A 10,949-nucleotide genomic window follows, 5' to 3' on the forward strand; every position below is an offset into this window, starting at 1 on the left:
TAGACATACAGTACATACAACATAGAATTTATACTCATCATCACCTTGATCCCCGAAGCCATTGTTTCACCTGTAAAAAATATTAAAATAATAAACAAACAATATACTCCCTGTGTCTGCAGATATCCAATCAATACGAGTATCCAACGACGATCTCCCGTGGAGAGCAGCCACATCAGCTGATGCGACCGCTCTCCAGGGGCTCAAGCAATACAATAACGGAAGGCATCCTTCTGCACCGTATTCCTCCGCCGCTGTGAGAAATAGTCCCTACTCTCACTTGTAGCACTGCTGTGTGGGAAAATTCCCACGCAGCTTTGCCATAAAGTGAGACCCTGAACTCACGTAACCTCTTAAGTGATGCACTGCAGGAGCAATTGTTTCCTGTCCGTGTGTCACTGGAGGCCTATAGAGCAGTGACATCACCCGATGTCACTGTCCTATAGGGGAGATCGTCGTGGAACACTCGTTATTAATTGGACTACGGCGGAAAGGTAGTATACGGTTGGTTTATTATTTTAAATTTTTTGCAGGTGATTGAGTATGGTAAGTATGGTGAAATTAAGAATATTAAAATACTTTTTTCTGGCTGTGTGTTTTTTTATTTAACTCTTTCACTACTATAGGATTAGTAATGGATAGGAGTCTTATTGACGCCTCTCCATTATTAACCGGCCTTAATGTCACCTTACATTAGCAAGGTGACATTAACCCCTTATTACCCCATATCCCACCGCTACAGGGGAGTGGGAAGAGAAGGGCTAAGTGCCGGAATTGGTGCATCTTACAGATGCGCCATTTCTGGGGCGGCTGTGGGCTGGCATTTGTAGCGGGGGGGCAAATATCCATGGCCCCTCTCTAGGCTATGAATACTAGCCAGCAGCTGTCTGCATAGCCTTTCTGGCTATACAATATAGGGGGACCCCCACGTCATTTTTTTGGGGGGTCCCCCTATTTTAATAGTAAAGGCTACGTAGACAGCTGCGGGCTGATATTCATAGCCTAGGAAGGGGCCATGGGTATTACCCCCTTCCCAGGCTTCAAATATTGGCCCCTGGCGCAGAAAACTGTGCGGGAGCCCACTCCATTTTTTTCCGTAGGTTTTTTTTTTCAAATAAACATGTTCATTAATCAACATCGGCCTTGCTATTATATATCTATGGATATATCTATAGATATAACTATGGATATTCAGTATCTATCTATAGATATATTTATAGATAGATGGATATATCTATAGATACATAGATACAGTGGGGCAAAAAAGTATTTAGTCAGTCAGCAATAGTGCAAGTTCCACCACTTAAAAAGATGAGAGGCGTCTGTAATTTACATCATAGGTAGACCTCAACTATGGGAGACAAACTGAGAAAAAAAAATCCAGAAAATCACAGTGTCTGTTTTTTGAGCATTTTATTTGCATTTTATGGTGGAAAATAAGTATTTGGTCAGAAACAAAATTTAATCTCAATACTTTGTAATATATCCTTTGTTGGCAATGACAGAGGTCAAACGTTTTCTGTAAGTCTTCACAAGGAAGGAACTTGCACTATTGCTGACTGACTAAATACTTTTTTGCCCCACTGTATATCTATCCATATAGCTATCTGGCTACTTTCACACATCAGGCTTTTGCCGTCGGGCACAATCTGGCGAGTTTTGAAAAAACTGATGTGTTTTTTTTCCGCTGGATCCTTTTTGTTCCTCATAGAGTTGTATTAGCGCCGGAATGCGTCTGATGGCCACACGTTTTATCCGTTTTTTGCCGGATCCGTAAAAAAAAGATGTTTACGGTGGACGGAGAAAACATACAGAGGAACATTTTTTTCTGTCCGGCGAAAAAAACACCCAGCTACTAGATCTGGCGACAAATGTATGAAACTGAGATGTGAAATGATGAATCCGGCTTCCGAATCCTGTTTTTGACGCATTTTTCCATTCAAGTCATGCACATTTTCCATTCTCTCTCTCTCTCAAAAAAAACGGATCAGTTGCATCAGTTTTTCACTATTTGCAACAGATCCGTTTTTTCTAAAATTCGCCGGATCCTGCCTGACGGAAAAAAACTGATGTGTGAAAGTAGCCTAACTATACATATGGACCCGTAGAAGCGCTATTGTTCAGCGCGAAACGGCCGTCGTCCCGCCTCACATGCTCCTCACCTTGTAACTCCCCCGTGCCGTGAAGCTGTACCTTTGCATGCCGCAATAAAGAAAACGTCTAACCACGGTGCCGATGAGTGCTGCGTCTTTTTCTCTCACATTTGCTATCTAAGACTGTTTCCATTCCAACGCCAGCACCTCCGTTCATTCACGTCTGGGATTTCATTTTCTGTTACACACCCTGTATATCCTCTGCCAGGGAGTTGTGCCACTCTCTTTTTTTCTTGTGACTTGGCTAACTATACATATATCCATCTACATCTGTCCATAGATATATCTATCTATTCATATATCTATCTCATTCCATCTATCTATCTATCTATCTATCTATCTATCTATCTATCTATCTGTGTATGTAATGGAGTGTGGGTTGGACAAATGTAAAAGAGGAGGTTGGACAAGAAATTACATCACAATTTTTTTTTTGCTCAATAATGTATCTTTATTAAGCTTTCAAAAACGCATACAAAAACGCATCAAAAAACGCAACAAAACCGTGCAAAAAACACATAAAAAAACGCATCTGCATTTTCTGGCAAGAGCTGCGAATTTAGTGCAGAAAATTCCGCAGGCAAATCTGCAACGTGTGCACATAGCCTAAAACCGCAGGGTCTATATGAGATCACTGAGGTTTGTGTCTACGTAAAAACCACTAATAAATTCCAGACAACTGAGAACACTCAATCGGCAACATATTGTTATACCATATATTGCACTTTATAGGCACTTAGCAATTTAATTCTTTAAGTTAGTATGCTCTCTTGAAAGAAAAAAAATCTAAATTACCGGTAACTCCTTTTTGTTTTAGATATTTAATAAATGTCGGATAGTTTCTCTTCGTAATGTGAGATACAAATATTCCGGTTTGTTCTTTCCTCCTCAGGATTGAGCTGATTATCTCAGGTGGAGATCCTGTTTTCCCAACTCTCTACCACATAGTCAGTGCTTTCTCCCTCCTTCGCTATCCCCGTTAATATCCTAATCCATGTTCCAACTGCCACGGTTTTTTACTATTTAAGAGTTTATTCCTAGTCCCCTATTCAAGGCTTATATGTGTATAATATTCAGTTTGATAAATGCTAATTTTTTGATAAAATAGATCAAAGTTATCTATTTATAACTCATAGAGATCTTCACCATGTCCTGAATGCTCCTCTTTTTGAATATTTCGATACATTTAATTAATTCATTCAATTATTTATTTGATTGATCATGTTTTCATAGAATTAATTCCTGACTCTGGACTTTTTGGGCAAAAGGGGAACAATTAGCCATAAAATATGAGTCATTAATCTACACCTTGATTTTCTAATTCTGTTTAATTAATGCTTTTTATCTCTGTCTAACTAATGTTTTTTTCTCTGAGTATACTGCGGTTCCTGTATAGATCACACCGCTTTATACGAACTGTTGGTAAAACTAGAATGCAATATAAAAGTAACCTTTGACTTACTTATATATAGAGGTCCGTCTGTGTCCCTCTGAGGGTGGCTATATCTATCATCAACTATTAGTTGACGTTCTGATATGCTGCACTGGGTTGAGGAATGTGGCTCCTGTGCTAGCGCTGTGTCATATAGGCTTTTACTTAAACCAGGGCCGTATTTGCCACTAGGCACTTGAGGGCACGTGCCTAGGGCGGGAGGATGCCGGGGGGCGGCACCTGAGCAATTTTTTTTTTTTTTTTTAAGCCTGAGGGGTAGGCCCACCCACTCACCTCAGTTTTCCTGCTGCTGCGGCACCTTCACTCCGCCCCTGATCACATGACGATGACGTCACCACAGTGATTACGGACCACAAGAATCTGTCTTATATTGAGTCGGCCAAACGTTTGACTCCCAGACAGGCGAGGTGGTTGCTTTTTTTTTTTTCATGCTTTAATTTTTCTATCACCTTTCGGTCTGGTTCCCAGAATGTCAAGGCGGATGCCTTATCTCGCAGCTTGGATCCGATATCACCTCCCGAACCTCCTTCCTCCATTCTGCAGCACGGGGTGGCCGTGGCAGCAGTGTTCTCAGAATTGGAACAGGAGATTTGTGAGGCTAAGTCTCTTGCTCCTCCGTCTTTGCCTGACAACAAGCTCTTTGTCCCTCTTCAGTACCGGTTGAGGGTGCTCCAGGAGTTCCACGATTCTGCTCTTAGTGGGCATCCTGGAATCTCGGCCACTCGTAGAGCTATTGCTAGGCTGTTTTGGTGGTCCTCTATGGCTTCTGATGTCACCGTGTTCATGTCTTCCTGTGATACTTGTGCCCAAGCTAAAAGCTCTCATAACCAGCCAGACAGGGAATTGGTGCCAATGCCAATTCTGGATAGACCTTGGACTCATTTGTCCATGGACTTTATCACTGATCTCCCTCCTTCCAATGGCAAAACTCTGGTCTGGGTAGTGGTGGATAGATTCAGTAAACAGGTGCATTTTGTACCTTTGGCGGGAATACCTAATGCTGAAACACTTTCTAGGTTGTTTGTTGAGCACGTGGTGCGATTGCATGGTATGCCTTTAAATGTGGTTTGTGGTTTCAGATAGGGGGGCACACTTTGTGTCCAAATTTTGGAGGGCTATTTGTAAAAGGTTAGGTATTGCTTTGGCCTTCTCCTCGGCCTATCATCCCAAAACCAATGGTCATACAAAGAGGACCAATCAGTCTCTTGAACAAATTTTGTGGTGTCTTGCCATGTCCCAGCAGGATGATTGGTGTTCTTTGTTACCAGTGGCTGAGTTTGCCTTTTATAGTCCATGGGCACCTCTCCGTTCTTTTGTAATTATGGCTTTCACCCCCATTTTGGTGAGTTTTCCAGGATGGACTCGGGGTGTCCAGGGGCTGATTCAGCCATTCAGCGGCTGATGGAGGTATGGAGCGGAGTCCAGAGAAACATTGGGGAAGTTCAAGGCAAACAAACAGTTTGCGGATAAGCAATGATCTAAAGGACCCATATTCCTGGTGGGAGATAGAGTATGGTTGTCTACCAAGAACAATTGACTGAAAGTTCCTTCCCCTAAGCTGGGTGCCAGGTTTATAGGTCTTTATGAGGTAATTGAGGTTGTCAATCCAGTTACCTTTCACTTACGTCTACCTCCATCGCTTCGGATCCCCAATGTGTTCCATAACTCTCTCCTGAAGCCATTTGTACCTTCCTCTGAAGGGTCGCCATCCCCTCTGCCTCCAGTTTCTGTGGATGGGCAGATGAAGTATGACGTGGAACGGATTGTGGATTCGTGCATGGTCCGCAGTTCGCTGCAGTATTTGATCCACTGGAGGGGTTACAGTCGTTTTGTCATCGATCATGGGTCCCAGAGCGATCGGTTCATGCCGATCGATTGGTTCAGGCATTTCATGCACGGTATCCTGGGAAACCTGGGGGTCCGGTGCCCCCCCCCCCCCTTGAGAGGAGGGTGCTGTCAAGATCCAGACTGGGTTTTGAGTCCCGTTTTCCCTGTTCCCAGTCTGGTCATGTCAAGAGTTAACCTTTCTCAACCTCTGTCTGGGTTCAGGTTGGCTATTTATTGCCGCTGCTTCCTGCAGGCGATGTCAGTTATAGTTTTTGCCTAGTGCTGCTGTAGCTGACTCTGATTTGTCCTGGTGCATTGCAGTCTGAACCCGTGTCTCTGTGTTCCTCTATTCCTGTCTTGACTCCGTGTTTCCCGTTAGCGTGCTCCCTGGTTTATACTTGGCTTGTATCATGACCTACTTCTGTCTTATCGGCTTCTGACCGTTACTGACTCCCTGGCTTGTCTCTGACCGTGAGTTTGCTTATTCCTTTGGTACTGGGCTACAGTCTAGGTTTTGATCCGGCTTGTTTGACTATTCTGGTGCCACCTGTGGTAGCCTCACTGCTGCACTGCAGGCCATAACTGTATAGGTGCAGTCCTGCTTCCACTCTACTGCCATCTAGTGGAGCAGCGTGACAGGTAGCAGAGCAAATGAGTTCTCTGCATCACCCCCGCGAAGCGATGGATAATACAGAAGGTATGTTCTTGTCAGCATAGCAGGCCCATGTTCCTCTATGCAGTCAATGATCAGGTACCCGAGGTGTTTGGTCCTTTTGTATACTTGCCTCCTGCCTGTCCACCATAGTGCCGCGTGTTTGGAAGTAGCGGAAGATGGAGTCTTGACCTCCCAACACCTAGCCACAGCATTAAGCTTCTTCAGGATCGATGTGACCGAAAGAAGCAAATGAGAATCCTTCTATGTGGATGACATGTGAGCAGACCACCACAACTGAACTCTCGGACGATCATATTTAGCATTTTGTTCAGTATTTTGTACCACAATTTATCCAAAATTAGGAGTGAAAAAGCATTATGGAGACATTTTTAGCCTCCTCCCCCTAGCTCTGGCTTACAAATACTGCTGCAAAATACTGACGCGCAAAAAGGGAAAAAGGTATATATGAGAGAATGTATGTGGACGAAAAACAGAAAAATAAGATGAAAAACTTCACTAGTTTACTTTTTTTTTTTTACATATTGTACATTTATACATTGTTACAGATTTCCAAATAAAGTATAACGGAGTCTCAAAATTACAAAAATTTGAGGAACACTGAAGCAAAGAGAAAAAAACAGTCAATGTCATACATAAATGGAGCCATGAACCATGGTCAGAAGGAATATACACCACACAAGTATGCCTCACTATAAAGCTCCCCATAAAAAATATATTCTATATATGGTACATGGCATCCAGCAGTCTGACCCCACCAATGAGAAGGGGAGGCATGTCTTGGTGAGATCATTTTATTTTATGAGCGGGATAATTCACACAAGCAGATTTCACATCCACATTCAGTACAATAAAAAAAAAATGCAAATTTAGCACCCCAGGAGTTCGGGTACCACAGTGGTGCTGCCTTCCTTTCGGGGAGGGTAGTGCCATGCCTGGAGACAAGTGGGATCCCTTTGGCAGGTAAATCTTACACGCAACACGTTCCAACTCCAGGCCAGAAGGGGGAGCTCAGAACACTGTTTTAGGGGGAACTTCCCTGATTTCCATCCTGGTCTGGAGGAGGAGTTAGTTCAGTTTGGACTCTGGAGCAGACAGTGAAGGGTAGTGATGGGCAGTCCGGCTCTTTTTGGTGTTCCGGCTCTCATGGCTCCGCTCACCAAAAAGAGCCAGCTCTTTCGGCTCGTGAACCGGCTCTTTTTGGATCGTATTAGATCCCTATTGAGTGCCTGTTCAGGCGTCCAAAACTCCGCCCACCTACCGCAGAAACTCCGCCCACTTCTTAGAGAGCTAATTAAATTGAAGAGTGGGCGGGGTTTTGCTCAGGTGGGCAGAGTTACGCCTCCCGAAGTCTGGGATTTTACGCCCAGTGAGAGCCATTCGGAATTTTAGTGGCTCTCACTGGTGTGCCGGCTCCCATCGTTCACAACAGGGAGCCGGCTCTTTGTGTCGGCTCGTTCGCGAACGACACATCACTAGTGAAGGGAGAGGAGTGATCAGGAGCTCAGGGAGGCTGTGATTAGGCTTCCTGAGAGCCAGAGTGCAGAAACCGGGCACCGGGAGGTTGTGGATAGCTGTAAGGTCCATAGCAGAACCGGAGGGCATAGGAGTATATGCAAATTGCCCACATAACACCTGAGGTACAGCAGCAGATAGAGCCTGGAGTCATTGTGTCAGAGACTCCAAGAGAACAGCTCAAGCTGCCTACCGGGCAGGTACTGTCCCAGGACAGGAACGAGAGAAAGGAATACCTTGCCAGCGAACTACAGGTAGCAAGGGACCAGAATACCAGCGCATATAGGAAGGCTCCCAACCTGACCTGTCAAGGGAGATTTCTACTTGTTTCCAGGCTGCTTCGACTCCTTCTGTACCTGTTGACGGTACCCTGGACTGAGGCCTGTTACCATCAGTAAACCAGGTAAAGACTGCAACCCTGTGTCTTCCGTTATTCACCGGCAACCCACCATCCCTGCCATATACCTTGGGAGCCCTGGGGACCCCGCTTCACCTGTGGGAAGCGTCACCATCTTGCTGCAACAACATCACCCCAGAGGACCCCTTTAAGCAGCGTCGGTCCCCTCTGACCGAGAACCACAGGTGGCGTCATGAATAACTTTATTACCAAATTCCCTTTAAAGACCTTTCCCCTTTTATTGAGTGCCCAGGGCCACGGACCGGGTCGCAGCCACTGTGACATCTCCTTTAAGACCGACCGGACCCGGTACAGAGTATCCCCATTGCCCTGGTGGGCGACTCACAATGATTTGGCCAATCCCAAAGAGCATAGCACAGCGTAAAGCCTAACCATTGATATAATTTACTGCACAAATCAATAGTAGCTGTGAACATAAACTTTGTAATACAGTATGTCTTAGAGAAATTAGCTTCTTTCTCCTCCTGGACTGATCATTCCTTCTCAATATTCCCAATTTATGAGTAAAATCTGTCTTTAGTGAACAAATGAATGCAGATTCTCACATTATGGAGATGACCGATGATGCTCAAAGTTCTGCGGAGGACTGTAACTGTGGTTTCAGGGGAACCGGCAGCGTCGGCCTCTGGTTCCTCCATCTCCATAGAATAATGAAAGCACCAACTGCCATCTCCTTTCTCAGTAACAGGAAAATCTGTCTTCACTGAATACAGAACCTGCTCAGGGACTGAGAAAGATCAGACCAGGAGGAGAAAGAAGCAGACTTCTCTGGTAAGATACATTACAAGTGTGTTTCTTATTTTCATGCGTACTATTGAGTTCTAAAACAAAAACGACGGGTACTTTTTAAAGGTTAAACAAAACTTTCCTTCCACCGCCATGTGCTTAGTTCCAAAATTCTAAGTGGATTCATTTTCCAAAAAGGATTAGAAAACAAATTGACACAAAATGGAAATAAAAAAGATGACACGAGAAAAACTGTGAAATACTGATGGATGTAATAATGGAGACTGATGTATGAATATCGCCATATATTTATAGGAAATGACTGATATAGATGTTTGTCATGAATTCTGCCTTTAGTCAATTTATTTAAAACACACTCGTACAACCCTGCGGCTCCAGGAACGCTGGTCCTGTAGTGAGGACCTCACGTACATAATTCATGTGATGGCGGCTGCCGCCCTGCGAGGTGTCATACATGTAAGGATCGCCGCCGTGGTCCGTGCTCGGCAGCAATGCCAGCGATGACACCGTAGGAGCGGCAGCAGGGACGGAGAGTGTGGGGTCACACAGGTCATTATTGCTCTTTCAGGTTTTCTTTTTTATTATTATTTTTAATACAAGAAAAAAAAACAGATCTGTGAATTAAATCTTTACGGGGAATTTGTAGCTGTGTATATAGGCGAGCCCGGACGTGCAGGAACATCACATTTCAGAGCAGATTATACTATGGATTTTTGGGTAAAATTGTATATGGAAAACAGTGGCATTACTGCAATAGAATGAGCATGTTGCAGATAAAAAAATGAAGCATGATTTTTTTTTTTACTTCTGCCATAAATTACAAAGTTCTTTCCATACTAATTGCATCAAAATATGTGCTGCAAATCACCCACATCTGGACTTAAAGGGGCTGTCCAATCATCTTCAGCAGCACACCACTTTCTGACTTCTCAGCATGCTGAAAAACTAGCACTCCTGATGGAGTGATCATTCGGACCAGCAGCTTCGGCCCAAACTGTGCGACATCAGAAGAGAGCCGGGATCAGGAGCTTACAATGTGCTCCAGCTTCAGAGCAGCGCTTACAAGTTCTCTAGTAAAGAGCTTCATAGCACTGCACATGTTCAGCCACCGCTGCTAGAGAGAAGTAGTGTCCGGTAACCACAGCAAAAAACTGTAAACAAACACACAAAATTGTATCTGAAGAACGGTCGACGATTTTAAGAAAAAGGAGATATAAAAGTTGCTTGTCTTTAAAATCATTTTCCAATTAGGGTATGTTTCCATGTGGCGTATTCCGGGTGCTTTGGACGCAGCAGACACGAGCCCTTTCCAAAGCGCTGCCGGCTTTTGTACGTCGGGTGATTCCGCATGTGTTCATTGAATCACCGCATAATATACATAGACTGTGATATTTATCTTGTGGAGACTGAGCGTCTATAAATCACTAGCACAGAGGTCATAAGCATGTATTTCAGTGAAAGGGACTTGGTCAGTGTGTTTTTGGTGCCTCATTTGAAAACAGCATAATGTAGGGACAGAGACCCCGATTCCAGCAATGTGTCACTATGTTGCGTGCTGTCATTTTGATAAAATCACTGTTTTTATCAACAGAAAATCATCACTAGAGGACTAATAAACCTGCTGCTGTGTAGTCTAACCACACCCTCGTCATATATAGGCAGCTTTCTGCCTATGCACAGTGTGCACAGAAAGCTGCCAATCATTGGTGTGGGTGGGGTTATACAGAGCTCAGCATTCAGAGAACTGCTAGATTTGCAGCAGATAAAACCGTTTTTAATCAAAATTGCACTTGGTACAGTAAGTGATACATCGCTGGAATCAGGGTCTTTGCCCCACATCATGGTGCTCTCAGATAGAGTAGCAAAAACGTGACAGATTACAGCTGGTTCGGCATACGTCCTGCCACTCCAGGGTCTATGGGGCTGACAGACAGGTAAGTGCTGAACAGAGAGGCAGGGCAGATCGGCAATCACAGCTCTGGTCACTACAAGCCTGCAGCGAGGAGGAAGGATGGGTGCAGGGCGCTCCTATTCTAGTGATTGATGGGAGCGTTATGGTTGGCACGTGCGGTGATTGGGAGCACACCATTTTGTGCTCTTAATGAACCTATATGTCTGCAATGCCCAAATGCAAATTGGATCCTGATAAGTGACAACATGGGG

Source organism: Ranitomeya variabilis, chromosome 1, assembly GCF_051348905.1.
Source record: "Ranitomeya variabilis isolate aRanVar5 chromosome 1, aRanVar5.hap1, whole genome shotgun sequence".
NCBI classification, from domain to species: Eukaryota; Metazoa; Chordata; class Amphibia; order Anura; family Dendrobatidae; genus Ranitomeya; species Ranitomeya variabilis.